At 39.8% G+C, this 18,213-nt stretch overlaps 1 long non-coding RNA gene across 2 annotated transcripts in view; it reads left to right on the top strand.

The window, feature by feature from the left end:
* The first annotated feature begins 1,000 nt into the window (after window positions 1–1,000).
* LOC112663467 (uncharacterized) overlaps window positions 1,001–18,213 on the top strand; it is a 40,584-nt gene continuing 23,371 nt past the window's right edge. Inside the window, exon 1 of one of the 2 annotated variants that reach the window (XR_007403514.1) lies at window positions 1,001–1,020. This is a non-coding gene — a long non-coding RNA (uncharacterized LOC112663467). The other variant, XR_007403515.1, reaches the window with a different exon arrangement.

Raw genomic sequence — 18,213 nt, 5'->3', positions numbered from 1 at the left:
AGCCATCATTCCTTTATGCTGAGAATATATGAGCCTGTGAATTTGGCAAAATGAAAACTCAGTATTCATTGGGGGATTGGGCATTGGTATGTGTGCTTCCTCGTTTCCTAAAGGAATCCTCATAACTTTGGGAAGTATTAGAAGGAATAGCTTCCTAAAGTGTTTTAAAAGTGGAAAACTGATAAAATAAATAAACACATATTAATAAAAACCGAAGTATTCTTTTACTTGGGAAATCCTGTTCAGGACATATGTTTTCCAGGCAGATATTTTGATATAGTATTTCTAGTTATTGGTTTTCATTAAGTAGATGCAGACCTTTTCTCTTCTTCCAACCACACATGCTGAGCGCGAAAATATAATAATATGATTCAAATGGCTAACTTATTATGTTCCACACATTCTTCTGAATGCTTTATAAAGTATTATTAACTCATTAAATCCTCACAATTGCCTGAGATAGGAATCAGAACTATCAGTACTTCACAGAGGACATGTTAGGTAGCTTGTCTGAGATCAGACACCAAGTGGTGATGACAGGAGTCAAGGCAGGCAGTCTGGCCCCAGACCCTTGCAAAAGAATTATTTTGTTAAAGATGCCAGTCTCAGGAAATTCTGGAGCTAAGCACATGACAAAGACACGAGTTGAGGAAATGCCTCTCTGTGAACTCAGCATCTCCTATAGGAATATCATAGAAATGAGTCTGGCTAAAGCCAAAGTAATCTGACATTTAGTGTCCTCTAGATTTTTGTATTAACGAGTGATGTGTTCCTTTAATCTGATTCGTGAAGTGATGGTAGCTCATGTGGATGAGTAATCAAATAGGACAACACCTACACATTCTTATATACAGGGCAAGTTTTTGGGTGATGACCAGAGTTGTTTAGTTTTTCTATGAGATAACAAGTCATGGATAAAGAAATATCTATCTAATCATTAAAAAAAAAAAAAAAACATAGTAAGTGTCTTTGTACTTAAAAGTACATGTTCTTTCTATGCAGATACCAGACAGATACCAGGTAAGTAGAAACATATCTTGATTTTTCCTGGATTGTTTTGCAAGTATCTTGGATATGTTTTTGTTTGAAGTATTATCACAGCACCCCTCTCATCCTTATTATCACCTTCAAGGCTATTAATTCAAAATACGTCACACAAGGCTCTTATCTGGTAGGATTCCTGGCGGATTGGATTTCTCACATCTTCCTTCCTTCCAATCCCCGAATGTGTGGTCTGACCTTCATCAAAAACATTCCTTTTTGAAGGGCCTGGGGAATCTTGTTGGAGCAGTTCTGTGACTAGGTTTCAAGAACATACTAATGAAGTAAAAATGTTAACATTCGTCAGGATTAACATAACATCATGCTATCTAGAGGATGAGGTCTGAGACCAGTCTCCCTTTCTCGTGGATAGATATGTGAACATTTTATGCTGGTAGCAGAGTCTTCTACTTGAAGGTCAGAGGGGTCTCTTCGTGCATTCATGTCTACAATACTGTGCATAAGACATTCAAAAGCAACTTACTGAAAACTTCTTTATCTGCATCAATTGTGTTTCTTTCATAAATGAAAAATTACACTCTCTAAATGAAGGATGACTCTTTTACCAGAGGTTTCTAGCTCATTGTACCTAGACAATAGCAACAGGCATTTGGTGGGCTTTTGCTGCTTTGGTTTTTAAGAGCAAGATCATTAGGGAGAAGGTGAGGTGGGACGGGTAAGACTAACAAATGGAAAAATAGTTTTGGAATTAAGTAGACACTTAGACAAGGGCCAAGATTAATATGGGCAGTCAGGAATCTGATTTGATTAGAGATAGGACAGGCCTTTTTTTTTTTTTTTTAAGAAAGCTTTTTTATTTCATGTTTTTATTTAAATTCTAGTTTAAAGAAAACCTGAAAATTTAATTACAATCGATTTTTCCAACACTAAAGGAAACTCCTTAGTGATTAGTGTTGGCTATTGGCATTGATCTAAAGTTACCAAACAACAAAACTACCAAATAACAGAATTCTTATTTTTTTTTTTTTTTTTGAGAGAGAGTGCACGAAGGTGGGGGGAGGAGGAGAGGGAGAGAGAGAATCTCAGTAGACTCCACACCCACACAGAGCGCAACTCAGACTCTGACACAGGGCTGGATCCCATGACCCTGAGATCATGACCTGAGCCAAAATCAAGAATCAGACGCTCAACTGACTTGAGTCACCCAGGTGCCCCCAAAGTAACAGAATTTTTAAGATTTCTGTACATCTTGGCTTGGTAACTGTTCTGTTTCACCTTTAGAAAGACATTTTTAAATCACAAGCAATGACAATTTTAATATGTAAGGAGCCATGGCACGCATGTGTAAATGATGAAAAGTAGAAATCTGGTTGATGAAAAGTGGAATTCCTCACTGATCCTTTTGTTATGTACCCCAAACATATACCACAGTTGACAGTAAGAGTCAAATTCCTCTTGTTCGCTACCTACTTGGATGCCTTCATATTCACCTCTCCTCTGCTCCCAAGGAACTATCTGATGTAGCTTCAAGGGGGATGATATGTATTAGGCTATGATGCCAAAACTGCCATCTGTTAGGGTTCTTCTTGTGTTCCACGTGACAGGTGTGGTCAGATCAGCCCAAAGCTGTCCCTACTTGGAAAGCAGCCTTCTTTGGAAGAGTTGGATTAAGTAGATTAAATTATGTTTTGAATCTTTAGGAAAATCTCTTTTCCTTTTGATTTGTATTCCTGTACAGTTCTTGGTGTTTTTCTTGACGGGAGAATGGTAAACTAAACGGCTAAGATAAGGGTGTGGACCTATAGGATAGAAGCCAAGGAAGCTGTTCAACCTGTTTTTGTTCTTGGCTTAGGCAGTGGTGTGTTGTAAATGTTTAACAACTGGCTCTCTGGGGGAGAATGTATATTTACATATAATCAAATGTAAGTATTATAAATTTTACTGAGATACAAATACTAAAATATACAATTAAATTGAATAGAATATATATACTATGAATTATAATAATGTATAAATACATTAATAATATGCAATAAAATATGCAATTCATAAATAATAATAGAACATACAGTCCTCTTTATTGTAAATTTTATATAGCTCATTGGTTCTCACAGACTGCAATCGTTGGTTTTTATGGAACTCTTTTATCCATAGCCAAACTGTAATTGCAGTTGATGAATAAGTATGATTTCCAGCAGGAATGTTGCTTGATTTTACTTTATATGAAAGACTAAGATGAAAGTTAAAACAACAAAGGGATATGTTGGAATTTCACTTGTTTGTCAGTGAAGAGAGAGCCACTTCTTTACTGAAATTGGGCCATTTTCAGATACTGGAAGAGTATTTCCTGAAGTTTTGTGCTATTCGCAATCTGCCAGCTATAGATGTGACCTTTGCTTTTTAAAGAATTATTTCTTTATTTTAGAGAGAGTGAGCGAGCACTAGTGGGAGGGGCAGAGGAAGAGAGAATCTGAAGCAGACTCCTGACTGACTGAGCCCGGGAGCCAGACACAGGTCTCCATATCACGTCCTGAACCGAAACCGAGAGTCAGTCTACTCAACTGACTGTGCCACCCTGAACCCCTACGTGTGACATATTTTTAAGTTCAGTCTACATTATTTACATTTTCCTGTCACTTTCTTAAGCCTGGAGATAGTCAACAATAAATCAAGCCCTGATTTTTAGCTTTTGCCTATTGTATAAATGCTCTGCCCTCAAGCTACCAATGTGATGTCATTGAACGCAGAGTTGGGAAGAGGCACGCAGCCGTACACCATTATATAGCATTGGTACAGATGCCCACCATTGGTACAGATACAATAGATGTGAAAAACCTCAAGAACATAGATACACCATTGGTGTATCTATGTAAGAACATAGATAATAGTAAATGAGTAGGAGGTGATGAACTGTGAGTATTGCTTTTGGTTTTGATAATTATTAAATAATAAGCTTGTATGATTTAGCTTTTAATAAGGCCTTGCAAAATTCTTGAAACAGTCTGCTGCTTTTGACAGTCAGCTCTCCCAAGCTGGTATAAGGCAGCTTCCAGACATCGCTGGCTTTCCACTCTCCAACTCCAACCCATACTTCCTTAATGCCCATGGTAGTGGGAACAGGAGAGACAGGGTAGTGGGGACCGTGGCCAATATGCCTTTTAAAATACAGAATCCAGGGCCCTATGCCTGGAGATTGGTCTGAGGCAAGACTTGAAACTACAAAACCCAGACCTCCATAGGTGATTAAGATGATTCAGGAGAATTAGGAACTAATCCTTTAGTGAGAGTGCTGACATTCCAAGCCAGCTCCCCAGGGTTTGATGCAGGAGTCCCACTAACAAGATGTCTTTGTTGCCTGGCCTTCTCTGCTCATATACAATGTCCGTTTGGAATGCCATGGGGCAGAGATTAGAGTGGGGGCTTCAGGTAGGGGAAGTGTTCACGTGTTTGAGATCCTGAAACTCCCAGGGTATCATGGCTAGTACCACTACTTACCCTACGGAAGTTGAAACCAAACCAATTTTTCAGTTCCTAACTAGAAATTCGACTGTAGAGACCACCAAAAAAAGCGGAACTGGGTACGAAAGGTTGTGGGCTGGTTAGTCAGAACCATGAAATCTTTTGCTGGGGTCGGCTACTGACTCATGGGGAAGTTTTCTGTTTCAGTAGTCTATATTGCAAATATCTTTGTTTAGTAAAGCTTAACAGCCAAGCATGATTGGCTCTTATGTGGGTGTGAAGTCAGCTCAATCAAGGAAAAAGAATGGTGGCCTCCATCAGTTTTTGTAATTAGTCCATGAAAACCTGAAATTAGAACACATGAAGTAGAGATGGATATTTTTCTAAAGGGCTTCTTGTTTTTTGAAAAGATCCACAGAAAGATCCCTAGAAAATACCCTTCCAATAGTTTTAAATGGTGCTTACAAAACCCTTGTTCGTGCATGTTTTGTAGAAATACACCTATTGCATTACACGTAGGAACCTTACCTTTACCATACAGTTTCCAGAACCTGTCTCTGTATAGCTGTGAAATAGGAAATGTGGCCCAAATAAGAGGAACTAGGGGTTACATCTGAGCAGAAAGGGTATGTTTGAGGACAGTAACAACATGAAAGACTTTTCTTCTTTGCTATGCTGAGAGTCACTGAGCCAGCAATTTTGAAATCACTTTTGTCGCTGTAACACATCCTGGCCAATGAACTTACTGATGAAAATTGAGGAACCTCAGCTCGGGTGAAAGTTTTAAACTTTTAAATTTATTATGAGAAATCTCTCATAAAATGTGTATGTGAGAGGAAAAAAACATGGCTTCCTGTGGAGCAGGGAGCCAGTATTCATGAAACCAGATAAACTAATTTCCACACGCTTGTAACATTTCTGGTGTGTATATTAATTAGCCGTACCCAAAATTTCTCAAGGAAAATATATAAAGTCAGTGTCCAGAGAAAAACATGAAAGGAATTTTTCAGGGATCATTAGGTATCAAATTGTTCTCCCGAGCAGTTTCCAAGGCTTTTGGTGAGTCTGAAGTGCATTAGTGCACAGGCTATGCTACAGATAGGAGCAATAATAGGAGGTGATTAGGACAGGACTTGAGACCTTTTTTTTTTTTTTCTTTAAAGTAATGACATTTCCATTTGCAAGCTTCCGTAAGCTCTGTGACTGCATGATTTCCAAGGCAGAATGTTTAACTTGATGTGACAGGCAGACTGCTATGGGCCTGGAGAACAGAGATTGGAAAAAGAAGCAAGCAAACCCATGTGATTTGTTTTATTTGCTACTGCTTCATCTTTGCACTGAGACAGTTTATCTCAGTGTACCTTACCTTCTCCTATGTGGAAATGCGTAATAGAACGTGCAGCAGTGCTCTCATGGAAGAGAACCAATGGATCTTCTCCTCTCGCTTTTCCCCACGTTTCCCACCTCCTTTCCTGCCTCCCGGTTTTTGAGATGCACATGTGGGGCATGCTGACTGCCTCTGCACACACATTCTCTTCCCGTCTCCAAGTGCCATTTACACTGCTCTCCACCATCTGGATTCCTTATTTTGTGACCTTATGCAAAGAGGTCGTGTTCCAGGAAGGCGGCTGCCCGGATGATCACTGTACAGAGCAGAGTACAGAACAAGCACAGCAGTCTGAGAGTTTGAAGAAGGTCATTGCGGTAAATCTCCCGGAGAGGCAGACTGGCACCACGAACTGGCGTGGAGCCCGGACTAGTCTCCACATGCTCTGTAATGCCATCCCAAGGGCCAAAAATCAATGTCAGATGAAGCAAATGGGGACACAGAATCTTACTGACTTTTGCGAACTTCCCAGAGTTTTCTTTCTTTCATACACGATACCATTTCTATATTACAGTTCTGCTGTCTCTTCCCTTTATTGGTTCATCTCTTTTTTTAAGATAAAGGTCAAATTTCTTAGCCCAAGGGATGAAGCCCTTCATGATCTGGCCATGATTCTCTAGCCACTCTCTTAATTATGTTCCACTGCCCACCTCAGTGCCCGGGCACTTGACGAGATGAGCACTGGGTGTTATTCTATATGCTGGCAAATTGAACACCAATAAAAAATAAATTTATAAAAAAAAAATTATGTTCCACTGCTGCACCCGCATCAGCCTACCTGTTTGGACTCTTCCAAAGTGACTGCTACTCATCCTTTAACATTCAGGTCAAGCATCGTTTCTAGGCCTTTGGATGGATTTTCTGGAATCTGCACATCAATGCCTTGCAGACCTTGGAGCACATACTGCTTTTCTAATCATGATCTGATCTTGTTCACCATATTGTGAGCTTCCTGAGAGTGGACCACTTTTATTCATCTCTGTATCCCCAGCAAAGTGCCTGACACAAAGAGCTTCCTGAAAGTGGACCATGTTTCTTCATCTCTGTATCCCCAGCAAAGTGCCTGGTTGCTTGTGTTCCCTCATTCGTAATTCTTCAATTAATGTTGGAATGAACAAACGATCTGTTGCATTACTTAGAAATTAAAACTAATGAAGAAAAGGGAGGGAAAGTAAGAGACTGCTTTTGAGTTCTGTTCTAAGAAATTCAGAATTTTAGCACTGTTCAGTGACCCATGGAAAAGAGGCAAGGAAATACGGTCCCTTTGCCTGTACTTGATGAATGCCACAAATCTGACAACTGACTCAGATAGTCCTAGGAATATAAAGCCTTGAGAAAAGACAAGCTTACTATTCATAAAGAGCTTGAAATAAAAATTATCATGAAACACTGAGGGAGAGCTGCCTTCAGTAAGAAATAATGCCCTAAGAATGCATCAAGATTCAGAACAAATAACTCTAGATAAAGAAGAGATTGTATCTAAAGGAACATGTTTTGTTAGCTGAAAAGTTAGGAAGGATGATTCATAGATCTGGGCTACAAAGTACGGTAGGTAAATCAGTGACATGGTGGCAAAGAATCTATATAGCTTCTTATAATGGTGTCCTTTTAGCTCTAGGGAGAGAAAGGTATTTCACTCAGTATGATAGCATGTATGCCGCATAGCTGGTGGGTAGATAAGGTCAAAGAAAGTATCAATATATAGAATTCTTACCCAGTTGGCCATAGGCCTGTCAGTGACCATGAGTGGTCTGAAGCTGTATCAAGCAGCACTGTTGAGTTGGTTTCTCCCCAATAGTGGTGTTAACTTGTGGATGTGCTAGATTGCACAAGGACGATTGCAACCTGATTTATACTAGTTCCCAGCTCAGCCCCACCCTGCTCCGAAAGGATTTAAGATGGAAAAAACCCGAAGGGCACAAGACTGAACACCATTCAACACTCAACATTCAGTAATGTTTCAATAAGCATTGAAGAGAGGCCCAATTCAAAACCTCAGGCCCTACTGGCAATGCGTTTAGACTCAAAATAGCCTTACAAATTTACATTACTACCTTCCTGGAGTGAACTGGGAAGAACTTTGCTGGTAGAGAGAGTCTTGTTGAGTTTGGGGTTCTTAATGAACCTATTTAAAGATGAGTGAGCATGTCATCTTTCCTGTGCAAAGATCTCTGTGGGCTAGGGTTGGCTTCAGTGAAAGGCACTTGCTTTTGAGGAGCACACCTAGGACATCAGAATAGGGCAGTCAGGACCTCAAGAGTGGCTGTGTTTTTAAGACCCTGGCAGACCCAGCTTATTTCCCTAAACTAGTCTTGGGGGTGGGTCTCTTTGCCTGGTCACTTGTGTTCCTCACCCGAGATTGTTTGAGTATTTTCTACCTCAAATAGCATCAATTCACTGACAGGTCAGTAGGTGGCAAAGAAATCCCAAACTGGTCATTTTCATCTTTGTGATTCTAGATTTTTGCTGCCAGAATCATCCTAATTTACACCACTGCCATGAAGTACCTGTGTTTGTCTATGGTAACATGTGCCCTAAATAGTGCAGGAGAATCCAGCAGGTGGTGGAGAGGGCACTGGCTAGCTTTAGTCTTGGCTCCCTTGTAACTGCTACTGGCCGGCGGATAACTTGTGATTGATTCTCATCCTGTATCTGCTGTGGTTCCTAGTGTAGCTTAGAGCTGGGGTTCATACCCCATTGTGACTTCATGACCCAGTTTAAGCTGCTCGACCTCTATGCCTTTTTCCTCACCCAACAAATAGGAGTCATAATTATTATAATACTCATGGGATCATAGAATTCAATGACTTCATACATGGAAAGTGTGTGTTATGTACTATTATTTTTACGCCCTTTGGGGGTGCGCAAGTTCTCTGATCTTCAACCTCACAGTTACAAAGCATAGAACATACAGCTGAAAGAAATATGACTGATATCGACTAGCCAGCTTCTCATTTGTAAAGAGGAGAAAACGAAAATCCAGAGAAAAGACAGATCTTTCTCCAAAGTCAAATGACTATTAGGGAAAGAGAACTAACTATTCACAGGTCCTGGGCAATGCAAGGAACAGATTTCCATGGAGCAAATTGGCCTTCTCCTCCATGAACTAGTCTTACCTACTTATAAACCTACTGAATGGCCATAATGTGGAGGACTTTATAGTTTAGGAATATAATGCCAAACCGAAGTGTGTGAGCTCAGGAGATACAAAGATTTTAGGGGGCAACATTACAAATAGCAAGTGGCCAGAGCTCCCATACTTTGAAGGCCATGGAACTTTACTTTGGAGGCAACTGATGGCTAACTAGTGAGCAAGGGAGGCTGCCTAGAAGGAGCTAGAAGTGGATCTGCCAGCAAGGACAATAAATAAATAAATAAATAAATAAATAAATAAATAATAAATAAATAAACAAACAAACAAACAAACAACCAACCAACCAACCAACCAACCTGTGGTTCATACATATATAAAGTGTGACGGCACAGTAGTGAAACTGGCTTCACCAGCCAGGCAGTGAAATGGGCACCTTTATTTTATGATCCTGTCTTACATATTGTCTACACAAAATCCCCCCAGCCCACCCCAAGATCATGACCATCTTTGTCAACCAAAATAGGCATTCTCACCCCTCTTTACTGCCTCTTCTTCCTTCCCCCATCTGTGGCTCCTTGATGATGCTCAGAGTTCATTTCCATGTAATCAAACCTGGATACAAAGATCGAGATGGGGCAGAGTGTGCTAGCCATGGCAGGAGGAGAAGCATTTAAAAAATCACCCCTAGAATAAAAGCAGTCCATAGGCCCGAGTGGTAAGTGGAGCAAGGGTGAAACTACTGCTTTCACCATTCTAATCTGTGCCAGCTTTTGTGAGGAACTGTCAACTTTGGTGGTTGGATGGTCTTCTAGAGCCAGGGACACAGGAGTACCCCCAGGACCCGAGAGGACCTCTCCAAATCTGCAGAGCACATCATTCCTTTATTTCTACTGCTTCAAGATAGTCTCCTCATGGCCCTGAAGGTTGAGGATACCCCTTACTGTTTCTCAAGTTCCCAGGAACTGGCAATTGCCAAATTTTGTCAGTTAGTTTACTTAATTTATTCTTTATGCTCCACTGAGCCCCAGCACGTTGGGAAGTAAATGGTGTTTTCTTCTAGAATTGAGTCTGCTGACATTTCGAAATAGCCTAGGGCACCCCTCGTGTTGATGATCAGGGTCCTCTCCCTCTGAGATTGGGACAACTTCTGGTTGACCTGCCTCCCCCTTTCTTCCAAACTACAGCTTCCTTGCCTCTGAAGATGAGGCTGGGTAAGGAAATGAATAGCCTGAAAAAAACATAGCAGGATGTGAGTAAATTAAAGAACTGGGTTTTTTCCCTTGGGTTTTTAGGCAGAGGGGAACCTACTATAAAAACTTAAATAAAAAGTACCAACATGAATGAATGTAGGGGCAAGCCCAACACTGAGGTACCATTTTTGCTCTAAGTGGATTATCCACTGAGGGAATTTCCTCCCTTAAAAAAAGAAAAAAAGGAGGGGATTAGAAACTACTGCTTTCACCATTCTAATCTGTGCCTAATTTCCTACTTTTCTAAGATAGGGCTGTGGGGGCTAATCAAGGAGAATACTATCACTGTGTTGAGTGGTTGAGGATGCTGATGACTTGACACTTGGAGCCCTTATTTGAAAAGGCAAGCACACAGCTGCAGTTGACCTGGGCCAGGCTCGTTGGGTGCGAGGCAGAGGGGACCCAGAAGGATGAGGTTGCAGTGCAGAACCTGACCCAACTCAGGTTCCTGGTTACTTTGAATTAGGTGGCCTGGAAAGCCCCAGAGATTTCACTATCTGATTTCTGGGAGTCAAATGAAAGAGAAGCTTAGCGACAGAATCCCCAAAGAAAATATAAAAGATAGTACCTTCCAGGAGTAGCTTAGTCTCTGGACTGAGCATCTACATGCAGCCAATGCCATTACGTATCATGCCGCTTGGTTTGGGGAAGGGCATGGCAGGCAGTGTGACTTTTACTTTCCCTCTGAGGTTTGCCTGTCTGACACAGATGTTGCTTCTTTTACTGTTGTTGTTTTGAAACACAATTGTCTTTTATTTTGCTCTTGCCATGGAAACCAATAAACAAAGGGAAGTGTGATTTCTTAATGGTCTCCATCTTCAGATGCATTTCTCTGCCTGATTACCTGAGAGAGCAGACAGCTATTTGGGATAAAGAAAAGGGGGAGAGAAGGTGAGTTTTGGAAGCACTGGTCAATAAAAGTCTGGGCTTCATGTCTGGAAAACGATGTAGTCTTATGTTGCTTTCTGACATTTGGTGTGCTTTTGTTTGCAAAAGATAGTGTGTATGTTATACTTTTTTTTTTTTTTTTTTTTTTTTTTTAGAAAATTGAGTTAAATCCAGTTGTTTTTTTTGTGTTTTGGCTATCCTTCGTGTAGCTTTCTTTAGGGGAATCGTGCACAATTACTTTGACATGGTGTCACGCAGACTCATTCCAATGGAATCTGGTTAGACGGTCCTAATGCTTTTGCTCCAGCTGTGGACATGTGTTTTGATTTACATTGTGCTTGGATGGACCCTGAGCATGCTTCGTTCCTGTGAAAGACGTAATTTGCAACAGAAGATTTGGAATAGCATCATCTTGCTTGCAAAGTCATTTAAAAAAAAAAGATTTCCTGATTAATTCCAAAGTCTTCAACTACCCTTCAGATAGGTACCACTTTAGGTAGTTAACCCAGTGTGATTCTCCACCCTGGATCTCTAACAGCCTCTCCTGGGTGTAACATTAATCCCTTCCACTTCATCCAGGAGATGAAGATTCCAGTCTCAGAGATTCCCAGTATGGCTGGGGTGGGGGCCTTGGGATGGATGGATGGATGGACGGACAGACAGATTTTTTTAGAACACCAATGATTTTTGAGGCTCAGCCATGGTTGAGAACCACTATGTTAAACAATGTGATTATTTATTTATTTATTTATTTATTTTTATTATATTTTTATTTTATAAATAAATATTTTATTTTTTATGATATTTATTATTTATTTATTTATTTTTTATTTATGATAGTCACAGAGAGAGAGAGAGAGAGAGAGACAGAGACATAGGCAGAGGAAGAAGCAGGCTCCATGCACCGGAAGCCCGACGTGGGATTCGATCCCGGGTCTCCAGGATCGCGCCCTGGGCCAAAGGCAGGCGCTAAACCGCTGCGCCACCCAGGGATCCCAACAATATGATCTTTTAAAGGCAATTTGCTTTAGAGATAAATAATAGATACATCTAAGGACAGAAGAGAAGATGCTCACAGAAATAACAAATAATGCCCATGGTCACAAAGAGGCTTGCTTCATGGTTGTAACTAACTGCTCCCTTACCTCATGGGCTAATTTTGACTTTCTATAATGGTAAATGCTATAAAACTCTATAAAATTCTGTTATTTTTTTGAGAGCAGATGCATGGGGCAAATTCACCCCCAGCTGCTTAAAAAAGGACCACCATTTTACTTGCTAAATCCAGGCTCACATGGAAAGCCAGTATGCATTAATCCACAAATAAGTTGTTAATTATCTGGTTAGTGGTTGGCTGCTTCCTGGTAAATACAGCCTCAGTGATAGACCCATTGTTTATGGAGTTGATTAGCATGTACAACAGATACACAAGCTGGTAACAGCCTCTTACCCTCAGCTAGGTACCTTCCAATGCTTTACTAACATCACCTCGCAACATCTCTTTGTAGATAGTAGTATTCCCATAGAATATAGTATTCCCATAGTATATAGAATACTATAGTGTTCTATTCCATAGAATACTATCTATGGGTAGATAGTAGTATTCCCATCTTATAAATGTGAAACTAGGTACAAACATCTGCCCACCCCTAGGCTGGTCATCAGGATTGGAAATCAGATATGTATGGCCCCAAAGCCACACTGCAGCTACTACACCATCTGGTCTCATCCCTGGCCTGCAGACCGGGCCATATTGGAACAGTAAAGACCATGGGGCTGAAAACGAGGCAAGCACTTCAGAGAAATATGTCAGACTTTCACACGAGGATGTGTTCATATGCTACGTTATAACTAAAGGCCAATATTCTTGTAAATGTGGCAGTGATGACTTAACAGCTTTATTAAAAATATCACATTAAGTGTGTACAGGGGAGTGTTAACACCTATTAAAGCTAGGTGATTTTATTTACCTATTTTTCTGTATGTTTGAAATATCTCATTGCTAATCATTCTTGGGCAAAGGGAAATGGAAGCAACCTGATAAGCTCTTCTGCATTATGAATTAATCAGATAGGTTTTGTACAAATTGGACCAGACATTTGTTAATACAATCTCAACAAAGAGATAAGGTAGAGAAAGGAATGTTTGCTAATTAACTACCATGGAAAAAGAAATGTGAGAAATAATTAAATCACCTGGTTCTCTGTGCACCTCCAAAGCCTTCTTTCTCCCCGTGTCTCTTCCAGCTAATGGCTGAGAGCAATTAGCCAACAATACACTCTAGTGGAAAAGAGATCTTGTTAAGTGTTCAGCTCCATGCCAATTGTGGGTGTACTGTTTTCGCAAATTACATTAGTGCTCATGGACTGGAATTGCAGTGCTTTAAATACTCAAAATTATGAGACCAGCTGTTCCCAGTGGTCATTTTGTCTTCGAGCAAACTTCAAAGGCAATCGTTGGCTAGGAGAAGAGTCTTCAGATTCCAGCAGCTTTCATACATTGCAGAACATATCTTATTTATACTTCCCTCCAAGTTCAGTGTGACACAGGAGGCTATGCTTTGATTTTGACCCTCGGTCCATGAAAACTGTAGATGTTTACATTCCTACCCTTGCACTTCTGAGCAGCTGGCACATCTCAGCCAATGTTGTTGCACATATATATATAAAAGGAAGGAGTAGCCGCTTACTCTTAACGTGGGCACGTTCTTCTTTAAATCCCACCTAGGGTTGCATAGATGCTGATGTGTCTTCAGCAGCAGATTTTTATCTTCTGGTTTCCAGATGGTTGGTGATTTCACTGTGACCCTCTGCATGGATAGTAAATGCCAAACATATTTTGTGCACCTTGTCATCATCGACTGTCTTGAGACACAGAAGTTTAGTATTTAATTTTTCATTAAAGGTACACTTTTAGTTTAGTTAAAAATGTATGGCTTTTTGTTGCCTAAAGGATTTATTGCAAGGGCTCCCAGGTGGCACAGTTGGTCAAGCATCTGCATTCTGCTCAAGTCATGATCTCAAGGTCCTGGGATCGAGCCCTGCCTCAGTCAGGGAGCCTGCTTCTCCCTCTCTCTTTAGGCCTCCCTTCACTCGTGCTCTCTCTCTCTTTCTTTCTTACACACTCTCAATTCTTAAAAAGAAAAGAATTTATTGCAAAATTAAAGTATTGCCAAACAATAAATAAATAGTTGTAGATTTATACTGTATGACTAATGACAAAATCACAGCACAAGGCTATTCCGACTACCCTGTAGATCTTCTCCAGGAGAATTAAATGGGTGACTGCTATTTCCCGCACATTATTCATAAATACCTAATTTCTGATTTCCATTTTCCTCTGACCCCAGCAAATGGTGGCCTGGAACGGTCATCCATCTTGTAGACTGTGGAAAGTCCTGCACACAACTAGCTTGCTACATCAAGTGGCCGGCAGGGATGGCAGCACCATTAAATGGGTGTCCCACTGTCTCTGGAGACCAGAAGGAATTAAATTGTCCCTAAACCACTCTGAGCTCTTGAGTAAGACATGTTAATTATGTTGAGTAGAAGCCTGATTCTACTTGCATGAAATTCTGCAACAGGTAAAACTAACTATGGTGGAAAGAAATCTGAGCATGTGTTGCCTCTGGAGAGTGAGGGCAGAGGTGGCTGGGAAGGGGCAGGAGGGAACTTTCTCGGGTAATGGTCAAGAACTATAGGTTGGTAGGTTTGGATTAAACAGCTGTATGGATTTGTCAGATCTCAGTGAATTGAGGATTTATGCATTTCACTGTTTATAAATTATGTGTCAAAACACAATAATATGCATGATGTGAAGTATTTGAGATAATATGTATGGGCATCTGCAACTTTACAAAATAAGGCAGATTTTTGGATGGAGAGAAGAATAGATATATGTGTGATAAAATAAGCATAATAAAATGTTAATGGTAGAATGTAGGTGGTGGATGTTCAATGCTCACTATGAAATTATTTCAACTTCTTGTTTGTTTGGAAATGTTCATAATAAAATGTTGGGGGATTAAGCAGCTTTTCATAGTGGTCCAGAGGGTCGAAAGGACCCCCTTGCCTATTCTAGCTGCATCTATATCCACAGATAATAATTCTCATTGGTATGTTTTTACACACACACACACACACACACACACACCATATTTAAAGGATATACACCAAAAAAAAAAAAAAAAAAAAAAGCCATAGTTACATTTGGATGGAAAACCATAGAGCTTTTAATATTTTCTTATTATTTTTGTTTGCCTATATATATTTTTTATTTTCTACAATGAACATTTGTTTCTTGTACCATATTGTAAATTTTCAGAGGTGTTTTTTTTTTTTTTTTTTTTGTTAAAGCTTTTTAGTAAAAATACCTTTTCCCACTTAGGTAGAAATACTTTATGTTGACCTTTTTTTAGAAAAAAGATTATATTTATTTATGTATATATTTGAGAAAGAAAAAGAAAACAAATGGGGGAGGGGGCAGAGAGAAAGAGAGAGAGAAGCCGACTGCCCACTGAGCAGGGAGCCTGATGCAAGTCTTGATCCCAGGACCCAGGATCATGACCTGAGCTGAAGGCAGACTCTTAACTGACTGAGCCCCCCAGGTGCCTCTAAGCTGACCTTTTATTTAACCTCTGCCTCCTGAATTACTTTTTTGTGGAGCGTACTTGAATAATTTTTCAAATTATGACAAAATACATTTAACAGAAAACTTACCATCATAACCAGAAAAATTAAGCTCAGCACCATTAAGTACATTCACATTGTTGTGCCACCATCGCCACATTCGTCTCCAGAATTGTGCAACGCTAAAACTCTGTGCCCATTAAATAACTATTCACTTTCCCCTCCCCACCCCCAGGCAACCACCATCCTACCTGCTGTCTCTATGAATTTGACTCCCCCAGGTACCTCACATAAGCGGAATCCTACAGTATGTGTCCTTTTGTGACTGGCTTACTTCACTTACCTTATATTCTGAAGGTTCATCCGTGTTGGAGCACATGTCAGGATTTCCTTCCTTTTGTAAGGCTGAGTGATATTCCACTGGATGCATTTGCTCTATTTTGCTTATCATTTCATCTCTCCACAGACACATTGCTTTCACCTTTCGACTTTTGTGAATAATGTCGCTATGAACATGGATGTACAAATAGCTCCTTGACTCTCTGCTTTCAGTTCTTTTGGGTATAAACCCAGAAGTTAAAATGCTAGATCAAATGGTAATTCTATTTTGAATTTTTTGAGGAACTGCCATACTGTTTTTGAGGGTGCCAGCACCCCTTTGCATTCCCACCAACAGCACACAGAGTTGCAATGACTCCATATCCTTGCCAACACTTGTTATCTTCTATTTTGTTTTTGCTTTTTAGAGTAGCATCCTAATGGATGTGAAGTGTTATCTCATTGTGGTTTGGACTTGCATTTCCCTAATGATCCGTGATGCTGAGCACCTTTTCAGGTGCTTATTGGCCATTTGTATATCTTTTTTGGAGAAATCTCTTCTTTCCAGTCCTCTGCCTATTTTTAATTGGGTTGTTTGTCTCTTTGTTGTTGAGTTGTAGGCATTCTTTATGTATTGTGTACCTTAACCCCTTATCGGATATATAACTTAAATTTTTTTTTCTCTCATTCTTTGGGTTGCCTTCTTACTCTGTTGATTGTGTCCTTTGATGCACACAAATTACAAATTTTTATGTAGACTCATTAATTTATTTTTTTCTTTTGTTATCTATGACTTTAGTCATATTCAAGAAATCATTACCAAATCCAATGTCTTCAAGCTTTCCCCCCTATGTTTTGTTCTAAGAGCTTTAAAGCTTTTGCTCTTATATTTTAGGTCTTTGACTCATTTTGAGTTATTTTTTTGTAGAAGATGTAAGGTAAGGGTCCAATTTCATTCTTTTGTTTGTGGATACCCACTTTTTATCAGTACCATTTATTGAAAAGAATGTCCCTTTCCCATTGAATGGTCTGAGAACCCTTGTTAAAAATCATTTGATCTGGGATCCCTGGGTGGCGCAGCGGTTTGGCGCCTGCCTTTGGCCCAGGGCGCGATCCTGGAGACCCGGGATCAAATCCCACATCGGGCTCCCGGTGCATGGAGCCTGCTTCTCCCTCTGCCTGTTGTGTCTCTGCCTCTCTCTCTCTCTCTCTGTATGACTATCATAAATAAATTTAAAAAAAAAAAAATCATTTGATCTTCTTTGTGAGTGTTTCTGGACTCTATTCCATTGATTGTATGTCTGTCTTTACCCCCACCCCACACACTGTTTTGTTTATTGTAGCTTTGTGATCAGTTTTGGAATTAGGAAGTGTGAGACTTCCAGCTTAGTTCTTCTTTTTTCAAGATTGTTTGGCTCTTTGGGAGTCATTGAAATTTTATGTACACTTTATGGATTTTTTTCTATTTCTGGAAAATACTCGTTGGGACTTTAAGAGGAGGGATTCAATGGGACATTGAATCTGTAGATCACTTTGGGTGGTATTAACAACATTATGTCTTCTAATTCATAAACACCGGATGTCTTTCCGCTTGTTAGTGTCTTCTTTAATTTCCTTCAGCAATATTTTGTAGTTTTCAATGTATAAGTCTTTTGCCTCCATGGTTAAGTTGATTACTAAGTATTTTATTCTTTTTGATGCTATTCTGAGGGAATTCTTAATTTCCTTTGAAATTGTTCATTGTCAATATATAAAAAGGCAACTGATTTTTGTGTGTTGATTTTTGTATCCTGCAATGTTGCTGAATTTGCTTCCTGGTTACAATAGTTGTGTGTCTGATATTTAGGTTTTCTACATAAAAGGTCATGTCATCTGCAAACAAAGATAATTTTATTTCTTCCTTCTAATTCAGATACCTTTCATTTCTTTTTCTTGTCTAATGGCTCTGGTCAGGACTTCTAGTATGTGTTGATTAATAGTGGCAAAAGTGGGCACATCCTGTCTCATTGCTGACCTTAGAGGAAACCTTTCAGTCTTTCACTTTGAGTATGATATTAGCTGTGGGATTTTTATATATACTCCCTTATTATGTTGATGTCATTTCCCTCTAGTCCTACTTTGTTGAGAGCTTTTTCTTTATCATGAAAGGGTGTTAAATTTTGCCAAAGACTTTTTCTATATTATCTG

The sequence above is a fragment of the Canis lupus genome, chromosome 18 (genome assembly GCF_003254725.2).
Source record: "Canis lupus dingo isolate Sandy chromosome 18, ASM325472v2, whole genome shotgun sequence".
Lineage (NCBI taxonomy): Eukaryota > Metazoa > Chordata > Mammalia > Carnivora > Canidae > Canis > Canis lupus.
The sequence above is the reverse complement of the archived record's forward strand: the minus strand, read 5'-3'. Positions and strand labels throughout refer to the sequence as shown.